This window comes from Mesoplodon mirus (assembly GCF_964341445.2).
Source record: "Mesoplodon mirus genome assembly, chromosome: 2".
Classification (NCBI taxonomy): Eukaryota; Metazoa; Chordata; class Mammalia; order Artiodactyla; family Ziphiidae; genus Mesoplodon; species Mesoplodon mirus.
The window spans coordinates 16,881,942-16,895,006 of NC_138977.1; the positions used below are offsets into that span (position 1 = coordinate 16,881,942).

The 13,065-nt window shown below is 41.0% G+C and overlaps 1 protein-coding gene across 2 annotated transcripts in view; it reads right to left on the reverse strand.

Annotated features, from left to right (window-relative positions):
• Positions 1-13,065, reverse strand: part of DAPP1 (dual adaptor of phosphotyrosine and 3-phosphoinositides 1) — a 67,285-nt gene that overhangs the window by 9,106 nt on the left and 45,114 nt on the right. The gene's annotated exons all lie outside the window — the stretch shown is intronic.

Sequence of the window (13,065 nt, forward strand, 5' to 3'; positions counted from 1 at the left end):
GCTTCTGCCCCAGAGGCGTGGAGGTGCCGGCCAGGGCACAGCTTCAGAGCCAAGTCAGGCTACGTGGGCATCTGCAGTAGTGGAGGGAGTGAAAGTAGACAGGCAGTGGGGTTCCTGCCTGGCTGCAATTGGAGATTGATTACATTTGACTGATCAACAAATCAGTGAATGTATTGAAGGTAATGGAATCCATGTTCCTCACTGTGGGGAAAGAGAGTTACAACTATGAAAAGTGAAGAAATTAAAATAAGCCTTGTGGGGCTTCCCTGGTGGCACAGTGGTTGAGAGTCCGCCTGCCGATACAGGGGACACGAGTTCGTGCCCCGGTCCGGGAAGATCCCACATGCCGCGGAGTGGCTGGGCCCGTGAGCCATGGCCGCTGAGCCTGCGCGTCTGGAGCCTGTGCTCCGCAACGGGAGAAGCCACAACAGTGAGAGGCCCGCGTACCGCAAAAAAAAAAAAAAAAAAGCCTTGTGGAACTGGAGTAGGATTGGAGGTATGGGTGCAAACCCATGGATAGATGATAGATGATAGATGATAGATAGATAGATAAATAGATAGATAGATAGAACTAGAAAGAAATACAGACAGCAATATAGGTAAGTGTACATATGTATAGACATACATATTTTCCCTAGCTCTGTTCTCAGAGTGGGCTGGGGGAGTGACATTCTGCTAATAATGCAATTGTAGCAACCAGATCTGGATTTCTAAAGTACTACTCTCCAGAAATAGCTAATTGTAGCGCTGGATACAAGAAAAGTACAAGATAAGCCTGGAACACTTTGCTGTACCAGAAATTAAGAAAATTCTCAAAGAATTATGAGGTTGTATGGATACAAAAAGTCATGTGGAAATAGCTCTTACTGGCCAAAACTGGGGAAATTTGAGGGATGAAAATAAATAATAACAGTCATGATTAGAACCCATGATATAAAAATAATTGGATAAATTCAAAGAATAAAAAGCTTTTCTTTTCAGTAGAATGACAGTCAATAAATGTAAAAGGAATAAGACAACCATAGAATCACCACTTGGCAACAATCACAGTAATAATTAAAGCAGCCAAGAAACATCAATGGATGATAAAATTGGTGGATAAAAGTTTAATGAGGAGCGGGATACCTACTTAGTCTCAAATAATCTCCCCCCAAAATATTTATTAATGACAAAGGGAATAAGATGACTTCAGAGTGAAGAAACCTGGCAGACACCGATTAATCAAGTCATCAAACACACTGGAATAAGACAAACTGAAATCGTGTTCCACTTGACAAGATGCAGTGAGACGTGCAGAGCATCACTTTTGTGGTATTTCTACCAAAAAATGCAAAACCCAAATCTAATCACAAGGTTACAGCTGGTAAGTTAAAGTTGGGGAACAGTTCTCAAAATAATTAGTCTTTAATATTCAGAAGTGTCAAAGTCACAATATCAAGGAAAAACTGAGGAAGTGTTCCAGAGTGAAGAATACTCAAGAGGCAGGAGAAATAAAAGAAACTTGTGATCTTGGATTGGATCCTTTTGCTCTAAAGGGCCTTACTGGGAAAACTGGTGACGCCTAAGGGACATCTGTGGATGGGACCATGGTGCTGTATCAATGTTAATTTCCTCATTTGAATGGCTCCGTGTGGTCATGAGGCAAATGTCCTTGTGTGTAGGGAATACACACTGAAGTACTGGGGTGATGGCATCATGCAGGGAATTTACTTTCTTTGTATTGTTCTTTCAATTTTTCTATAACTTTGCAATTATTGAAAATAAAAAAATAGTGTGTAAAATATAATAGAGAATTAACAAAATAAATTTAGAAGACTATGTAATGACGTGGAAGATGTTCACAATATATAATTAATTAAACAAGCATATTATAACTCTACAGTGAAGAGTGGGGGAAGATGCCATAATGAAACTGGTTAGTCAATGTTGTCTTAATATTGTTGACAATTCTGTAAAGTTCCTTTTTATGAATACTTCTATTTAAGACATTTCACCTTTGTTTTGAAATCCTTCCCATTTACGGAGAAAATGTGACACTTGCTGAAAAGCTTGTAAGAAAATCCCTCTTCTGCCACCCCCTTTTTTTCCTTTTAAACCTTCTTTAAATGACAAATCTTCTAGGTTATTAAGGTTGTGAGTTTTTATTTTTGTTTGTTTTTAATGAGCATTTGTCTTTTAGAATAGGATTGTGTGATAATGTTTAAATGGACAAAACCAAACATGACCTTGTGCAGTTAACAAAATATATATATTTATTCAGGAGAAAGACTAGGATAGACACCAAAACTGTAAGAAGAGCTTCAAAGACAGAATACTGGAAAAGCTAGCATGCAAGGGAGGTGTCTAAGAAGAGGAACTGTAAAATGTGCTGAAAAGATAACATAATAAAGACAGAAAGAGGTTGCAGAAGCAAAGGAAACAGAATTTTTAGAGGAAGAGAGTTCTTAAAAATGTCAAATACCACAAAAAGGAAGCTAAGGAAGCTAATGAGCTAACGTTTGAGATAAGCTCTGGTCTATGTCAAGCACTCGACATATATTATCTCCCTTAAACTCTACTAACATAACTAACTGGTGGTTTGCAGTCCCCAGGTCCAAAACGACACCTCCTTCCCATCCCCCACTCCTCCGCAATCTCAGCCATCTCAGTAAACAGCAGGAGTATTTACTCCGTTGCTCCTTCCTTCACACGCTACATTCAATCCATCAGTAAGTCTTGTTTCTTCTACCTTTGAAACACATCGTGAAGTTGACCAGTTCTTATGCCTTCCTCCTGTTCTAACTACTATCCTTATTCCCCTCTCTGGTTTCAACTACCCTGGTCTCTCACCGGGACGGTTGTCACAGCCTCCTAACTGGTCTCCTTGCCTCCAACTTTGCCCCGACTCCATTTTCAACTTAGTAGTGAAAATTATCCTTTTAAAAATTTTAAAACTTAAACAACTTTTGTTACTCAAACTCCCATGATTTTTTTAATCAACGCTTAGAAAAAAAATTAAGTCTCTACCTTATCCTACAAGGCCTTTGTGTTGTGTAAGGAAAGGACAATTAGCATTTTGGGTAATTCTTCATCATGTGTTGTGGGATATTTAGCCTCCATGACCCCTGCCCATTGTTGGAAAATTCTCCAGGGGTCTCTTGTGTTTCTCCATGTCTTATGAGCAAGGCACCAACAGCCCTTTGTCCCACACCAAGTTTTAAAGCATATTTGTATAGCAGACAGCCTGAAAAGATAGACATAGTGCTCCCTTCAGAGGAAAAGACAGACAAGCATAAACCTTTTGTCTTTCAACACCTGTGAAACTGTGGCAGGCGAACTTGTTAGCTGGAAAGAGGGTAAAGTCCCAGACCCTTCACAGCTCCAGACACCCACTAATGCTGGCAGTGCTCCAGAGCATTGTGACAACTGAAATGCTCATCAATTTCCAAACACTCAGCTGGGTGGCACTGCGCTTTGAGAACTCCATTGGCTACATGATCTGACCCCTCATCACCCCAATAATCTCATCTCCTACCACTTTCCCTCTAGCTTACTCCATGCCCATTGCTAGATCTTCTTACTAGTCTTTAAACAGCCTCAATTTAGTTCCCACCTCGAGGCTTTTGGCCTGATCTCTGCCTGCAATGCTCTTCTACATCCTGACCTGAGTCATTCCTTCCCTTCTGTGAAGCCTCTGCTCTAATGTCACCTCCTCCTAGAGGCCTCCCTTGCTTCCCTCTCCTCCCCTTATCCAACTTTTTCTTTTTATGACCTATTAGTATCTGGGTTTATAATATTCTGTTGATGATTTTCTGTGGTCCCCCTACTACATTGTGAGCTCAGTGAGGGCAGAACCTAATTTATTCCCAACTCTCCAGTGCTTAAAACAGTCCTGGGTGCACTGTAGCCTCTGTAGGCACTTTTTTAAAAGTTTGTTAAATAAATGAATCAGTTAAATTTCATCCTATCTCAGAAGCCCGATCCTATGTTGTGTATAAAATATATAAATCGTAATTTCCCCAAGTGCAGTTCTGCAGAAACATTTCTCGGCAATAAGACACCTATTTTCATTTTCACTTTAAGCAAGTTCTTTTTCCTGTAAATAGCACTTAATCCTCTTCCTCCACTGCCAGAGCTTGTGCAAGAACCCCATCCCCAAAGGAGAAGGCAGATGTCTAGAAGCCCTCAGAGCTCTCAGGTTGGGGTGGAGGGGCAGTATCATATGTGCATGGGAGTAATCAATCAAGGCTGTGAACTCTTGCGCTCAGCAAGGGACAAGAGCTTCTAATCAGACTAGAACTGGTTCCCCAGCAGGCTGGTCCAGTTATCAATCATTCCTTAGTGAGGAATAGTGTGACTGCAAAATCCACTAGAAAGCCTTTACAGTTTTCTGTCTATATGAATACACAATAAATGCATGGACCTCTCATTATACAGTGTGAGTGCAGACATTTTCAACTATCCACTCATCACTGTTTTAAAAACTCCATTATACAGAACCTTTTGTGTATATTCATATTTGAATACTTGGGCAGGTGAATCCATCTGATACCTGGAGCGAGCATAGAAGGTAAGCAATAAGGCTTGCAGAATTTGATCGCAAGAGGGCTGTATCTACCTCAGTATGCTGTGTCTCATGCTTACACCAACTCCACAAATTAGGTCTTATCTGTATTTTACTGTTGAAAAATGATGCACGTAGTAGGGTATGGTTTGATTGACCTTGAGTGGAGATCTTTAGGGGAAGGTAACAGATGAGAATGTAAAGTTTAACTGAGAGTACAAATGAAAACACTGTTAAAGTGATGGGTGGTGGGGTAAGGATTGTAAAGAGGAAGGTTAGGAAGAGTCCCGTTGACTGGAAAACAAAGAATTGGATAGAGGGTAGACCTTAATGTGTTCTTTGGTCTGTTTTGACTTGGGACTATTTATTGTCTTGCTTTCCTAAATTTCTCTAGTTCTGAGGTCTTATACTTGCCCTTCTAACTCTAACAAAGCTAAAACATCTTTCTCAACCAATTTCCAGAATTTTTATTTTTGAGTAGATGTAGCATAGTACCAATGTAATATGTCGTGAACCTGGCTAGGCTATAAAGCTATGAAGACAGGCTATGATTCCTGTCCCGGGAAGTGTCAGGCTCCTGGAGAGGGCAGACAGCTTGTAGGTAGTCAGCCCCCAGTATGATGCTTCCAGGTAAAGGTGAGCCGAGGGTGCACAGAGGAGGGGCATTTTAGAGGAAGCTAAGAGGGGTCCAAGAAGGCTTCCTGGAAGAGACTGATCCCGGATGCAAGTCTCTAAGGATGAGAGGACAGTAGCAGTGTTGGCAGCATTTCTGATGCAGGGAGGGGAGGAGGAGAACAGCTGTGGAGACAGGTGGGGTCCATAGCGTGAGTGTAGGAGGAGCATGAGGTCAGGCCAGAGAGGTGAGCAGGTTCCAGGCGGATGAAGACAGTGGGCACCACCGAAGGATGTTAAGCAGGGAGGTCCCATGGTAAATCTACTTCTTAGGAGAGTTGTCTCTGCTGACGGGGTAGAGAAAGTACCGCAAAGACAAGAAGGTCACGCATGTTTTAACATAATTTGTAACTGAACATCTTCAAGCATAATGGTTGCCGTCTAGAACTAGTTCTTGAGATTTCATTTGGGTGTTGTCCTCTTTATCATCGGCACACATCCAGATGTCTTATACCAGAGCATGTAGCCAACGAGGAAGAGGGAAAGGATAGGGGAGCGCTGCGCATGATGAAGGGAAAAGGGTGCTGGAGAAGAATCTTTGCAGGGTCACAGCTCCCAGAACAAACGTAAATGGACTGAGGAGAACAACGAAAGCCCCAGTTACACTGAAACTGAACAGTGGCTCACACACTGCCAAGAAATGCAAGTGTCTTCTGTCTGTACCCTTCATTCAGTGAAGGCAAAAAAGGCCAGGAAAAAATTACATCCTGAGAGATTACGGCCAAGGTGGAGAATCTTTTTCTTCCATAGAAAGTTGAAATGTAAAGGAAGATTTTTCTATTCTTAATTTAAGAAATTTGTAGAATAACAGTTTAGCCAACTGTGTGACCATAAACATCTCTGGCCCATTCTACCACGAACTTCTTTGGTGAAGTAAGGCCAGGATTTAAGTGCCATTCCCGAAGTCTTTAAAATCCTATCACTGAAGGGAGACCTTCAAGATGGCGAAAAGGTAAGACGCGGAGATCACCTTCCTCTCCACAAATACACCAGAACTACATCTACACGTGGAACAACTCCTACAGAACACCTACTGAACACTGGCAGGAGACTTCAGACCTCCCAAAAGGCAAGAAACTCCCCACGTACCTGGGTAGGGCAAAAGAAAAAAGAAAAAACAGAGACAAAGAATAGGGACGGGACATGCACCAGTGGGAGGCAGCCGTGAAAGAGGAAAGGTTTCCACACACTAGGAAGGCCCTTCGCGGGCGGAGACTGTGGGTGGCGGAGCGGGGGAAGCTTCAGAGCCGCGGAGGAGAGCACAGCCACAGGGGTGCAGAGGGCAAAGAGGAGAGATTCCCGCACAGAGGGTCTGTGCCGACCGGCACTCACCAGCCCGAGAGGCTTGTCTGCTCACCCGCTGGGGCAGGCGGGGGCTGGAGGTGAGGCTCGGGCTTCAGTCGGAGCACAGGGAGAGGACTGGGGTTGGCGGCGTGAACACAGCCTGAAGGGGTTAGTGCGCCACGGCTGGCCGGGAGGGAGTCCTGGGAAAAGTCTGGAGCTGCCGAACAGGCAAGAGACTTTTTCTTCCCTCTTTGTTTCCTGCTGCTCGAGGAGAGAGGATTCAGAGCGCTGCTTAAAGGAGCTCCAGAGACGGGCGCGAGCCACGGCTATCAGCGCAGACCCCAGAGACGGGCATGAGATGCTAAGGCTGCTGTTGCAGCACCAAGAAGCCTGTGAGCAACCACAAGTTACTCTCCACACCTCCCCTGCCGGGAGCCTGTGCAGCCCGCCACTGCCTGGGTCCCGTGATACAGGGACAACTTCCCCGGGAGAACGCACGGCGGGCCCCAGGCTGGTGCAACGTCATGCCGGCCTCTGCTGCCGCAGGATCACCCCGCACTCCGTACCCCTCCCTTCCCCGGCCTGAGTGAGCCAGAGCCCCGGAAGCAGCTGCTCCTTTAACCCCGTCCTGTCTGAGCGGGAAGAGATGCCCTCAGGCGACCTACACGCAGAAGCAGGTCCAAATCCAAAGCTGAACCCCAGGAGCTGTGCGAACAAAGAAGAGAAAGGGAAATCTCTCCCAGCAGCCTCAGGAGCAGCGGATTAAATCTCCACAATCAACTTGATGTGCCCTGCATCTGTGGAATACCTGAATAGACAATGAATCACCCCAAATTGAGGCTGGGGATTTTGGGAGCAAGGATATATTTTTTTTTTCTCCTTTTTTCTCTTTTTGTGAGTGTGTATGTGTATGCTTCTGTGTGAGATTTTGTCTGCATAGCTTTGCTTTTAACATTTGTCCTAGAGTTCTGTCTGTCTCGTTTTTTTATTCGTTTTTTTTTTTTTTAGTATAGTTTTTAGTGCTTGTTATCATTGGCGAATTTGTTTCTTTGTTTGGTTGCTCTCTTCTCTCTTTCTTTCTTCTTTTTCTTTTTTTCTTTTTAATAATAATTTTTATTTTAATAACTGTATTTTATTTTATTTTTATTTTTTTCCTTCTTTCTCTCTTTTTCCCCCCTTTTCTTCTGAGCCATGTGGCCAACAGGGTATTGGGGCTTCAGCCAGTTGTCAGGCCTGTGCCTCTGAGGGGGGAGAGCAGAGTTCAGGACATTGGTCCACCATAGACCTCCCAGCTCCACGTAATATCAAATGGCAAAAGCTCTCCCAGAGATCTCCATCTCAACGTTAAGACCCAGCTCCACTCAACACCAGCAAGCTACAATGCTGGACACCCTATGCCAAGCAACTAGCAAGACAGGAACACAACCCCACCCATTAGCAGAGAGGCTGCCTAAAATCATAAAAACGTCACAGACACCCCAAAACACACCACCAGACACAGACCTGCCAACCAGAAAGACAAGATCCAGCCTCATCCACCAGAACACAGGCACTAATCCCCTCTACCAGGAAGCCTACACAACCCACTGAACCAACCTTAGCCACCGGGGGCAGACACCAAAAACAACAGGAACTATGAATCTGCAGCCTGCGAAAAGGACACGCCAAACACAGTAACTTAAGCAAAATGAGAAGACAGAGAAACACACAGCAGATGAAGGAGCAAGATAAAAACCCACCAAACCAAACAAATGAAGAGGAAATAGGCAGTCTGCCTGAAAAAAGAATTCAGAGTAATGATAGTAAAGATGATCCAAAATATTGGAAATAGAATGGAGAAAATAGAAGAAACGTTTAACAAGGACCTAGAAGAACTAAAGAGCAAACAAACAATGATGAACAACACAATAAATGAGATTTAAAATTCTCAAGAAGGACTCAATAGCAGAATAACTGAGGCAGAAGAATGGATAAGTGACCTGGAAGATAAAATAGTGGAAATAACTACTGCAGAGAAGAATAAAGATAAAACAATGAAAAGAATTGAGGACAGTCTCAGAGACCTCTAGGACAACATTAAATGCACCAACATTTGAATAATAGGGGTCCCAGAAGAAGAAGAGAAAAAGAAAGGGACTGAGAAAATATTTATAGAGATTATAGTTGAAAACTTCCCTACTACGGGGAAAGAAATAGTCAATCAAGTCTAGGAAGCACAGAGTCCCATACAGGATAAATCCAAGGAGAAACATGCCAAGATACATATTAGTCAAACTATCAAAAATTAAATACAAAGAAAAAATATTAAAAGTAGCAAGTGAAAAACAACAAATAATGTACAAGGTAATCCCCATAAGGTTAAAAGCTGATCTTTCAGCAGAAACTCTGCAAGCCAGAAGGGAGTGGCAGGACATATTTAAAGGAATGAAAGGGAAAAACCTACAACCAAGATTACTCTACTCAGCAAGGATCTCATTCAGATTCGACGGAGAAATTAAAACCTTTACAGACAAGCAAAAGCTAAGAGAATTCAGCACCACCAAACTAGCTTTACAACAAATGCTAAAGGAACTTCTCCAGGCAGGAAACACAAGAGAAGGAAAGGACCTACAATAATAAACCCAAAACAATTAAGAAAATGGTAATAGAAACATACATATCGATAATTACCTTAAATGTAAATGGATTAAATGCTCCAACCAAAAGACATAGACTGGCTGAATGGATACAAAAACAAGACTCGTATATACACTGTCTACAAGAGACCCACTTCAGACCAAGGGACACATACAGACTGAAAGTGAGGGCATGGAAAAAGGTATTCCATGCAAATGGAAATCAAAAGAAAGCTGGAGTAGCAATTCTCATATCAGACAAACTAGACTTTAAAATAAAGACTATTACAAGAGACAAAGAAGGACACTACATAATGATCAAGGGATCAATCCAAGAAGAAGATATAACCATTGTAAATATTTATGCAACCAACACAGGAGTACCTCAGTACTTAAGGCTAATGTTAACAGCCATAAGAGGGGAAATCAATAATAACACAATCATAGTAGGGACTTTAACACCCCACTTTCACCAATGGACAGATCATCCAAAATGAAAATAAATAAGGAAACACAAGCTTTATATGATACATTAAACAAGATAGACTTAATTGATATTTATAAAACATTCCATCCAAAAACAACAGCATACACTTTCTTCTCAAGTGCTCATGGAACATTCTCCAGAGTACATCATATTTTGGGTCACAAATCAAGCCTCTGTAAATTTAAGAAAATTGAAATCATATCAAGTATCTTTTCCAACCACAATGCTATGAGACTAGATATCAATTACAGGAAAAAAATGTGTAAAACATACAAACACATGCAGGCTAAACCATACACTACTTAAAAACCAAGAGATCACTGAAGAAATCAGAGGAAATCAAAAAATACCTAGAAACAAATGACAATGAAAACGCGATGACCCAAAACCTATGGGATGCAGCAAAAGCAGTCCTAAGAGAGAAGTTTAAAGCAATACAATACTACCTCAAGAAACAAGAAACATCTCAAATAAACAACCTAACTTTACACCTAAAGCAATTAGAGAAAGAAGAACAAAAAAACCCCAAAGTTAGCAGAAGGAAAGAAATCATAAAGATCAGATCAGAAATACATGAAAAAGAAATGAAGGAAAGAACAGCAAAGATCAATAAAACTAAAAGCTGATTCTTTGAGAAGATAAACAAAATTGATAAACCACTAGCCAGACTCATCAAGAAAAAAAGGGAGAAGACTCAAATCAATAGAATTAGAAATGAAAAAGGAGAAGTAACAACTGACACTGCAGAAATACAAAGGATCATGAGAGATTACTACAAGCAACTATATGCCAATAAAATGGACAACCTGGAAGAAATGGACAAATTCTTAGAAAAGCACAACCTTCCAAGACTGAACCAGGAAGAAATAGCAAATATGAACAAACCAATCACAAGCACTGAAACTGAAACTGTGATTTAAAATCTTCCAACAAACAAAAGCCCAGGACCAGATGGCTTCACAGGCGAATTCTATCAAACATTTAGAGAAGAGGTAATGCCTATCCTTCTCAAACTCTTCCAAAATATAGCAGAGGGAGGAAGACTCCTAAACTCATTGTACGAGGCCACCATCACCCTGGTACCAAAACCAGACAAAGATGTCGCAAAGAAAGAAAACTACAGGCCAATATCACTGATGAACATAGATGCAAAAATCCTCAACAAAATACTAGCAAGCAGAATCCAACAGCACATTAAAAGGCTCATACACCATGATCAAGTGGGGTTTATCCCAGGAATGCAAGGATTCTTCAATATATACAAATCAATCAATGTGATACACCATATTAATAAATTGAAGGACAAAACCATATGATCATCTCAATAGATGCAGAAAAAGCTTTTGACAAAATTCAACACCCATTTATGATAAAAAAAAAAACCCTCCAGAAAGTAGGTATAGGGGGCACTTACTTCAACATAATAAAGGCCATATATGACAAACCCACAACCAACATCGTTCTCAATGGTGAAAAACTGAAACCATTTCCACTAAGATCAGGAACAAGACAAGGTTGCCCACTCTCACCACTATTATTCAACATAGTTTTTGAAGTTTTAGCCACAGCAATCAGAGGAGAAAAAGAAATAAAAGGAATCCAAATCAGAAAAGAAGAAGTAAAGCTGTCACTGTTTGCAGATGACATGATACTATATAGAGAGAATCCTAAAGATGCTACCAGAAGACTACTAGAGCTAATCAATGAATTTGGTAAAGTAGCAGGATACAAAAGTAATGCACAGAAATCTCTTGCATTCCTATACACTAATGACGAAAAATCTGAAAGAGAAATTAAGGAAACAGTCCCATTTACCATTGCAACAAAAAGAATAAAATACCTAGGAATAAACCTACCTAAGGAGACAAAAGACCTGTATGCAGAAAATTATGACACTGTTGAAAGAAATTAAAGATGATACAAACAGACGGAGAGATATACCATGTTCTTGGATTGGAATAATCAACATTGTGGAAATGACTCTACTACCCAAAGCAATCTACAGATTCAATGCAATCCCTATCAAACTACCAATGGCATTTTTCGCAGAACTAGAACAAAAAATTTCAAAATTTGTATGGAAACACAAAAGACCCTGAATAGCCAAATCAACCTTGAGAAAGAAAAACGGAGCTGCAGGAATCAGGCTCCCTGACTTCAGACTATACTACAAAGCTACAGTAATCAAGACAGTACGGTAGTGTCACAAAAACAGAAATATAGATCAATTGAACAGGATATAAAGCCCAGAGATAAACCCACATACATATGGTCACCTTATCTTTGATAAAGGAGGCAAGAATATACAATGGAGAAAAGACAGCCTCTTCAATAAGTGGTACTGGGAAAACTGGACAGCTACATGTAAAAGAATGAAATTAGAACCCTCCCTAACACCATACACAAAAATAAAGTCAAAATGGATTAAAGACCTAAATGTAAGGCCAGACACTATAAAACTCTTAGAGGAAAACATAGGCAGAACACTCTGACATAAATCACAGCAAGATCCTTTTTGACCCACCTCCTAGAGAAATGGAAGTAAAAAAAAATTAACAAATGGGACCTAATGAAACTTAAAATCTTTTTTGCACAGCAAAGGAAACCATAAACGAGACGAAAAGACAACCCTCAAAATGGGAGAAAATATTTGCATTTTAAGCAACTGACAAAGCATTAATCTCCAAAATTTACAAGCAGCTCATGCAGCTCAGTATCAAAAAAATAAACAACTCAACCCAAAAATGGGCAGAAGACCTAAATAGACATTTTTCCAAAGAAGATATACAGATTGCCAACAAACACATGAAAGGATGCTCAGCATCAGTAATCATTAGAGAAATGCAAATCAAAACTACAATGAGGTATCACCTCACACCAGTCAGAATGGCCATCATCAAAAGATCTACAAATAATAAATTCTGGAGAGGGTGTGGAGAAAAGGGAACCCTCTTGCATTGTTGGTGGGAATGTAAATTGATACAGACACTATGGAGAACAGTATGGAGTTTCCTTAGAAAACTAAAAATAGAACTACCATACGACCCAGCAATCCCACTGCTGGGCATATACCCTGAGAAAACCATAATTCAAAAAGAGTCATGTACCACAATGTTCATCGCAGCTCTATTTACATTAGCCAGGACATGGAAGCAACCTAATTGTCCATTGACAAATGAATGGATAAAGAAGATGTGGCACATATATACAATGGAATATGACTCAGCCATAAAAAGAAACAAAACTGAGTTATTTGTAGTGAGGTGGATGGACCTAGAGTCTGTCATACAGAGTGAAGTAAGTCAGAAAGAGAAAAACAAATACCGTATGCTAACAAATATATATGGCGTCTAAAAAAATGAAAGTGGTTATGAAGAACCTAGAGGCAGGACAGGAATAAAGACACAGACGTAGAGAATGGTCTTGAGGGCACAGGGAGGGGGAAGGGTAAGTTGGGACGAAAT